This window comes from Crocodylus porosus, unplaced genomic scaffold, assembly GCF_001723895.1.
Source record: "Crocodylus porosus isolate Cpor-Errol unplaced genomic scaffold, CroPor_comp1, whole genome shotgun sequence".
NCBI classification, from domain to species: domain Eukaryota; kingdom Metazoa; phylum Chordata; order Crocodylia; family Crocodylidae; genus Crocodylus; species Crocodylus porosus.
This window is the reverse complement of record NW_017728947.1, coordinates 37,469,513-37,478,848: the sequence shown is the minus strand read 5'-3', so window position 1 is coordinate 37,478,848 and position 9,336 is coordinate 37,469,513. Positions and strand designations below refer to the sequence as shown.

At 41.4% G+C, this 9,336-nt stretch overlaps 1 long non-coding RNA gene across 1 annotated transcript in view; it reads right to left on the bottom strand.

Annotated features, from left to right (window-relative positions):
- LOC109320922 overlaps window positions 1-9,085 on the bottom strand; it is a 21,533-nt gene extending 12,448 nt beyond the window's left edge. Inside the window, exon 1 of the long non-coding RNA XR_002103880.1 lies at window positions 9,004-9,085. This is a non-coding gene — a long non-coding RNA (uncharacterized LOC109320922). The remainder of the gene's footprint in view (window positions 1-9,003) is intronic.
- Window positions 9,086-9,336: the final 251 nt, after the last annotated feature.

The following is a 9,336-nucleotide window of genomic DNA, read 5'->3' as shown; positions in this document are numbered from 1 at the left end:
CATCAATGCTGACCTTGTGAAGGAACACCTTGAGAGGCTAGACACCTTCAAGTCAGCCGGCCCTGATAGTTTAAACCCCAGGGTAGTCAAGGAGCTAGCAAGCATCATAGCTCAGCCCCTGGCATGGATATTTGAGAACTCCTGATGTTCTGGTGAAGTGCCCAAAGGATTGGAAGAAGGCCAATGTGGTGCTTTTTTCAAGAAATGGAGGAAAGTGGATCTGGGAAATTACAGGCCCATCAGCCTGAGCTCTTTCCTGGGGAAGGTCTTGGGAGAAAAAAAAACCCAAAGAGGCCGTCCTTAACAGGCTAGCTGACGGCAATATCCTGAGGGATACCTAGCATAGTTTTGTTGTGGGTAGGTCTTCCTTGACCAATCTTATTTCCTTTTACTACCAGGTGACCTATCTCCTGCACAAAGGGAGAGGAGATCAATGTCATATATCTCGACTTTAAAAGTTTTTTTTTTCCTGTTATCCCATGATCGCCTCTTGGCAAAACTGGCTAACTGCAACCTCAGATTCACCACGATCCACTGCCTGGGAAGTTGGCTCCAGGGTCAGGCCCAGAGGGTGGTGGTTGATGGAAGTCAATTGTTGTGGTAAGCTGTGACCAGCGGGGTCCCTCAAGTCTCTGTCCTTGGACCAATATTATTCAACATCTTCATTAAAGATGTGGACCTTGAAGTCATAAGCAGACTGGCCAAGTTCACCGACAACACCAAACTTTGGGGTAAGCTATCCATGCCTGAGGACAGGAGGGTGATTCAGGATGACCTTGACAGACTCAAGAAATGGGCCGACAAGAACCTGATGGTGTTTAACACTGAAAAATGCAAGGTTCTCCACCTTGGAAAGAAAAACCTGCAAAATCCTTCTAAGCTTGGCAGTGCTTTGCTGGCTAGTACTACAACAAAAGGGACTTGGGGTTCATGATTGACCACAAAATGAACACAAGCCATCAATGTTCACTAGCTGCTGCTAGTAAAACAAGCAAAATGCTGGCTTGCATCCATAGATGATCTCAAGGAAATCCTAGGATGTCATTCTCCCATTGTACTTGGCCTTGGTGAGGCCGCAGCTGCAGTACTGTGTCCACTTTTGGGCTCCACAATTCAAAAAAGGATGTGGCAAAGCTAGAGAGAGTTCAGAGAAGAGCCACATGCATGATCAGAGGCCAGGAAAACAGACCTGGGGATGAGAGGCTGAGAGCCATAGGATTCTTCAGCCTGCAAAATTGTAGGTTCAGGGGTGATCTGATGGCTGCCTATAAGTTTAGAAGGGGTGCTCACCAGGATCTGGGGGAACATTTGTTCACCAGAGCACCCCAAGTGATGACAATGCCAAATGGTCATAAAACTCCTCCAAAACTGTTTCAGGCTGGACCCAAGGAAGAACTCCTTTACTGTCTGAGCCCCCAGGGTCTGTAATAGCCTGCCATTGGAAGTGGTTCAAGCACCTACTTTAAACACCTTCAGGATAAATTTGGATGTTTATCTTGCTGGGCTCCTATGACTCCTGCTGACTTCCTACCCCTGGGGGGAGGGGGCTGGACTCAATGATCTTACCAGGTCCCTTCCAGCCCTAATGTCTATGAAATAGTGTGAGGCTTGTTCAATATATGTATAGGGAGAGTGCTGAGGTTGGAGCCTAAATGTGAGAACATTGAAAAGAAGAAAATGATATAGAAAGCAATCTATAATGCACTGCTCTTGGTTATAAATATGTCATCTTCTATATTATAAAATGTTTTATTGACCCCAGTCTTACCTTTAGGCTGTACTTTGATAAAGACAAGAACACTTAGCTTGTTTGAAACAGTTTACCAGCTGTACAGTGCCACATGTGCATATGTAGTTGAAATATGTGACTTGTACCTGCCTGTTGAGGACATTCAGCTATGGGGCATTCTACCAACAAGGGAGTGCTGTTAGTACAAGGAGCTTAAAACCCCCGATGAGAAAGCTTAAAAAGGAGACACCTTTGCGGGAACATCTGTAAGGAGAAAGGAAGTGAGCTGAAGAGTGTGCTGCATGGAAAGGCCAGGCTACTGTGCTGGGACAGGAGCCAAAGGGGCTATACTTCTAATGCCCAGAACAGGGTAAGAGGGGTTGGTTATGTATGTTGAGTTGATTGTTTGTCCCTTAAATATTATATTTTATTTGTGAGGACTGGCTCAGAATTTCCTTAAGGAGTAAACTCACCTGCAGAAGCCAGGTGGCTTGGCAAGCCGCTAACAAGTCACTAAGAGAGAGAGGGTCAAGCTACAAAATGGAAACCCTGATTTTTGGCTCTTTCTTCCTCCTCTTCTAAATACCAGCCATGTTTGGATCCAGATCTTTTTATTTAAACACATGTGTAATAAATAAAAACACATTTCACAATGTCAGTAGGTCCCTAAAAAAACCAAAACAATAGTTACAAGTTTCTATGAATATTCACTATTCATTCTATCGAGGAAAAGCACACACCAAACGGAAGATGCTTCCTCAGCCTAAAGAAAGGTTTTTAAACCTGAAAGCTTGCTAAAAAATTTTTTTTCCAACTATTTAATTGGTCTAATAAAAGATATCAGATTTACCCAAAGAACTTAATCTGGCCACGTTTCCATGAAGATACTTAAACTAGGATAAAGAATAAGGGAAACAATCCCATTCATTTCAGTGGAGATTTCAGCCACCAAGAATAACAATTCTGTACCAATTCCTGAGTAATGAGTTAGAATTAGGGCTTCTAAACTCTTAAATAATATATTCTTCTTTTTCTATACTAAGATCAACCTCTGAAGCGTTTTCCACCTACCCTGGATCTAGAAGAAAGACCTCTTTCATTGATCAGTATGGGAGCAAAGTGTCAGCTAAACCATGGACTTCAGACCCTCTAAATTAATGTTTCAGATCAGATATATTTTGCTCCAGGTGCTTGAGAGGCAGTTATACCTGGTTCATGTCTAGTATGCCTTCCTGGAATCAAACCTGTCACAGTGAATCTGGACTCACTTTTCCAACTTTTGTGATTTTAAACAATTGGCAGATTTTTAATATTACGTCATCACAAATAGATACTGTGACTTTAACTGCTAAAGAGCCTTATAGTCGAGGGACAAAAGTTACACACAAACTGGTTTAAGTGATCAGAAACTGGTTTAAACCTGTAACAGAAGAGAAGCTCAGTGCACATAAACCAGTTTCAAAATGGCTGAACCTGATTTAAGATAAACCTGGATGAATGATTTAATTGATTTGGATCAAACCAGTTCATGACACTTCTGTCCCAGATGCCTTCCTGGTTCAAGTTAAATCACAGTCCCCTAGAATCTCAGCATGCTTTCCAGCCCTAGGCCAGTCTGTGCTATCTGCTCCAGCAGAGCAGGGTTGGTCCCGCCCCTCTGCTCCCTAGTTGCAGCAGTGAGGGCTGGCTCACAAGGTGTGGGGGGGCAAGCCCAGCTGGGGATGCAGCCTAGTCTACATGGGCAGGAATGCCTCCCCACCCAGGCAAACCCCAGCTGGGGTCTGGGGCCAGGGATGGGGGTTAAACACCCCTTCCCCCATTCAAACTTACTGATGCCTGCAACTGTGGACTACAAATCCTAGAGGCACTTGGAAGTAGGAAGAGAAAGTGATGAGCAACCCTGCAGAGTCCTGCTGCTGTAATTCTGGATTGCAAATCCCAGAGACCTTGGGGGGAGGAGAAGGCAGCAGGAAGGGGAAGTAAACACACAGACAGAGAGCCAAGCTCTGTCACCCCTTGGATTCTGGCCTGACCCACTGCAGGCATGTGGCTGTATTTCTTGTATCAAAGGTAAATGTCTGTTCACTTCTGTTTCAATTTAATCTGTGCAGCTTAGACTAACCTGCAAAAACTATATTGATTCAGCCTTGCGCTTTTCGACCGTCTGTATCTAGTGTGAAGGGGGAAGAGACTGCAAATGGGGGTTTTCCCCGATATCAGCTCCCTTGGCAGAAAAAACAGCACTGGCAAGACAGGCTCCAGCACAGCCATTCTGTACTTGCCTGAGCTTGCGGATCAGGGAGAGAAAGGGCGGATTCCAGAAGGAGAGTGGATGCAGCACTGTGACAACTCAGGGGACACGCAGGTAATACCACTCTCAAGATCTCACCCTGGTTAGGCAAGAAAGAGTCAAACCCTGTAACACCTACCAGTGAGACACTAACCATAAAGCTCATTGCCAAGCTTCTTTCAACATGTTATTTCTAATGCCAGGAAAGTAGTGACAAATATAGCAGCATCAGGAAACATGCAAGTTCTTTAGGATAAGAGCTTCATCCTTTCCTGTGAGTTTGTGCAGTACCTAGCAAAATGAGGCCTTTGTACACTACTCTAGACATTCAGCATTCATTATTCTAATTCATGTCATTTATCATTTTCATACACATCCAATTCTGTACTCAGGCACCCCAATTGGTGGTACATGATAGTGTGTGTGGTTTAGAAACAAAGATGGTAATAAGTTATTGCCTTCGGGATTAGGTGGGGAAGAATCATGTAAACTGTATTAACAGCAGAACTCAGTGGCTAAGAACTATTGATGAGCTAGGTCTAGTTAAAGGTTAGTAAGAATCTTTTGCCTTGAAACAGAAAAGAAAGGCAATTTGAAAACTTTGATGGAGCTGTCATGCTCTGAAAGGCAGAGACTACCCTGGGGACACAGATAATATTACTGAGTAAAACAAGCCCTCTTTGGTGAAGAAAGAATTCATTCTCTTAGAGGTGTAGGTGGGGGATAAAACATCTTTTAAGTGATTTTTCTAATGTGGTTATGTTGGCAGCAGTTCTCTTTTGGTCTTATTAAATATACATGGAACTAGGACATCATCACCATCATCATCAAGATGACAAGTTTATAATGAACTTTTCAACCGTGTCTAGTTTTTAACTAGGAAAAAGCCAACTCTTGTTGCTTAACTTCAGTTCACACCCCTTTGAATGTGACAGCTGGATCATTTTACTCGTATTTGAATAATGGACTATTTTCTCTCCTCTAGAGAGACTGAAAGATGAAAAAGGTATGAAATGTTGGTTGAATAGAAGTGTGGTAATTGTTGACAGAAGTGAACTTTTTAAAGCTTACTACCAGTTCCTTTTGCTATGAAATAATTTCCTTTCTTTTTATTTTAATGAGCTATAGTCACATTTTCCCCACACCTCCTAAATTCTGATGGCTTTTATAAAAAATGAACCATAATCTAAATTCTAGTAAGGACATGTGCATTTGTATTTAAAACCTTGTTAATAAGATGATTGAGGAGTAAATTTCAGCAACATTTTTGGCTGAGTGTTTATTACTAAAAATCTGTATTTAGGCTGACCAAATTATTTTTGCCAATTTGTGTGGATTGTGACCAAATGTGTCATCAAAAATTAAATAAAAATTTAAACTAAAGTAAAATTTTGGAACTGTGTGGGAAGCAAAAGAAAAAAAAATCAAGTACATGCAAATTACATATTGGTGCCATGCACACATTACTTTGTAACTGTGTGGTTTTTCTGCTCTTTTTTCATCTCTTCGTTCTGCCTAAGGCTCTAATTTGTATTTTGCTAAAGAGATCTGATTCTTTGGAAAGGAGCAAGCACTGTTCCATTATATTATTCATTCTAAATTACATTAGAAATATCTAACAACATTACATCTAGCATAAACTGTTGCAGATCAAATTGGGGCGGGGGGAGGCAGAAAGCCTTAAGACTTTAATACAACATTAAGTGTTTGATTGAAACAGGAATCAAAGCATGGTAATTCAGGAGCAAAGCTGTCATTCAGCTGTTAGCACCCAGCAGTGCCTACGTCGAATTGCTGTCTATCCAACTTATCAGAGGGCATCTGGTTTTTGATCTGCATGTTGAATAACTATATATATTATTATCAGCAGACCAAACCCTATAGTGCTTATTTTTCATCCAATCTTTTTCATGGAAAATTGTCTTGGTTTTCATAGGAGTTTTGTTCAGCAGGGTAGGAACTAAGCACATAATTTTACTTTTTCTTTATATTATAAAAGAAATGAATGAATATGCAATGAAGATATTCAGGACCTTCATTTTACCTCACCCTTCAGTTGGGAAGGACAATGGCTTACAAGCAGAACTTCTTAAAATGAGGTTCACTAAAAGTGCTACAGTCAAATTATAGACCAGTATTTTAAATGTTATGTTGTGATAAGGTATTGATTTAAGAAATAGAGATTCAGAAATACAGTATGAGTCAGGGGCTTTGGACCCAAGTTTGGTGTAAGCTTCTGAGACATGTCAAGAAGCAAACTGCATTTACATTTTATGAAAAGGATGTGGACAGTGTTAGAACAGCTGGTTAGATAAGATAGTAACAGCTGCTGTGGAGTTGTGATAAAGTAACTTATTTTTTTCCTTTTACACAATATGCATAGTTATTCAATATACACCAATATAGTAGTTCTAATATAATTATATTAGACAGTGTTGCAGAATGAATATCTTTTTTATAATAAGACTGATATCTAATGAGCATTGGTTGAATTTATGAAATGATATAGTTAAGCAGTTTTCAAGGCTTCCAAGGCAGACCCCTGCAGTTAGAGGAAGATCTGTTGCCAAGACAACTGTAAGTACTATAGTAGTTTGGACAGGTTTTGCTTTGTTTTTAAATACAGAAATACAATCAAGGAGAACATCTATTTATATAATAAATAGCAAAATATATTTGGTATGAAATTCTGTGTGATCTACTTTGTATGTCAGATTTTAAATACGTGAAGTAAGCCTTTAAAGGGAAAATCTTAATAGAACTGGAGTAAGTGACCTCACAACCACAAAGACAGGCACTTACAACATTAGTATAGTGTATGTTCTCCAGTATGTCTACCACCTAGTTTACCATGTGTCACAGGCACTTGCTTGCATGCCCACATGCCTCATGATACAACAGTGCCTAGGCTTAGCCTATCCTGTTGTTTCATTTAACTGTTATGTCACACTGATGACAGATTAAATAAAATTGCCAAATGATGCAGTCACTAACGCATTTGCAGAATAGTTTAAGGTATAGTGTGGCCCATTGTCTAAATACAAGGTATTGGGTATGATACATGTGGCAAAGTGTTCCTTCAGCTTCTTGATTTCTGTTCTTGAGTGTCCTCTAGATAGTCCACTTCCCAAAAATTGAAGTAACAATCTAAAGTGACCATATTGTTGAACACAAACAGGTCTGTCCTAACCTGTTCCTAAGACCCCAACACAACCTTATGAGGTTGTAACACCTCCTTCTGTTGTCTGCCTCTCTGCTCTTTTACCATGCTCCATCCAAATAGGCTTATTGTAAACTTATCAGTGATGTTAAATATTTCACCTGCAATTGTTTAGGTGTATTGTTGATCTGTATCTATGCCTTTGCTGTACCAAATCAGAGCTATTTCACTTACAAGGCCAAAAGCTGTAACCAAGCTGAATGTCCAGATGACATTTTAAAAATAATTTAGTTGCACTAAAGTTTTTCACTAATTTCTTCCTGTCATTCATGCCTGTCAACTTTATGTAGGCTGTCAAATATACTTCTAATCTTTCCCTTTTGGGTGGTGCAAACTATACATCAAAGTAGACAAAACTAACAAGTTGTGATGCAACCGTATCTCATGTCCAGGGCATAATTGTATGGCAAAATGAGCATGGCAAGTTTGAGTATGTAAAACATGTTTCCTTTTAAATGTAGCTTCTACAGTGCTAAATGTTGAATTACTAACAGCTAGCTTGTCAGTCATTCATGTCACCTTCTTTTTTTATTAATTTAATTGGCTAGGGAAAAAGCCTGAGCCTGAATTGGTTCGATCTTTGCAGGGAAACTTGCAAGGATGGAGATCCTACCACCTCTCTTGGTAACCTGTTCCAGTATTTTACAACCCTCCTGGTGAAGTGAGAAAATTCTTCCTAATATCTAATCTAAACTTCCTTTGCTGCAACTTGAGACTGTTGCTTCTTGTTCTGTCACCTGCCACCACTGAGAACAGTCTAGCTCCATCCTTTTTTGAACCCCACTTCAGGTAGTTGAGGGCTGCTATTAAGTCCCTTCTCAGTCTCCTCCTCTCTAGGCTAAATAAGCACAGTTCCTTCGGTCTTTCCTCATAAGTGATGTGCCCCAAGCCTCTCACCTGCTAGATGCCAATTTGTCCACATCCTTTTTGTAGTGGGGGGCCAAAAATGGAACATGGTACTCCAGATATGGTCTTACCAGTGCTCAATACAAGGGAATACTTGCTTCCCTTGACCTACTGGCAACACACCTACCAATGCAGCCCAGTATGCCATTAGCCGTCTGGGCAACAAGGGCACACTTGATTCATATTCATCTTAGTGTCCACTGTAACCCCCAGGTCCTTTTCTGCAGAGCATCCTGTAATGGTGTATTGGAATACCTGATCCTAAATGCAGGATTTCTCACTTTTCCTTGTTGAAACTCACGAGGCTTCTTTTGGCCCAATCCTCCAATTTGTCTACAACACTCTGAATCCTAGTCCTACCCTCCAACATATCTACTACTCCCCCCAGCTTGGTGTCATCTTCAGACTTGATGAGGGTGCATTCTGTGTCATCTTCCAGGTTGTCGATGAAGACAATGAACAAAACTGGCCCCAGGACTGACCCCTGGGGCCATGAGTGACTAGTGTCTTCTGAATCTGGGGTGGGCAGGGGGATCTGCAGAAGCCACCAACCCTGCCGGGGAGGGCACAAGCCCTTCCAAAAGCATCAGTGTTGGCCATTGGGCAGGGCCAGTTTGCAACCGATGATACTGGTTGCAAACTGGACATCGACCCATTGTTTACTACTCTCTGGGTCTGATGCTCCAGCCAGTTTTCATCCACCTTAGCTTGCCTGTGAGACTGTTGTGGGAGACTGTATCAAATCCTTGCCAAAATCAAAGTACACCACATCCACTGGTCTCCCTGCATCCACAAAGCAAGTCATCTCATCATAAAAGGCAATCAGGTTGGTCAGGCATGACAGGCACCTGGTAAAACCATGCTGATTGTTTCTAATGACCTTTTTTCTCCTCCAAGTGCTTAGAAATGGATTCCTTCAGGATCTGCTCCATGATTTTTCCAGATACTGGGCAACAGGTGAAGCTGTAGTTCCTTGGATCCTCCTTTTTCCCCTTTTCCAATCATCTGGGACCTCTTCTATTTGCCATGAGTTTTCAAAAATGATAGCCAATGGCTCTGAAATCACAAAGGCCAAATCCCTCAGCACCCTTGTGTTAGGTTGATAATACTTGGATCTTGGGGAGCACTGGATTTGCAGCTGAATAAAGGCATGACCTGTGGCCTAACAGAGCTGCTAACCACAAGGCAGAA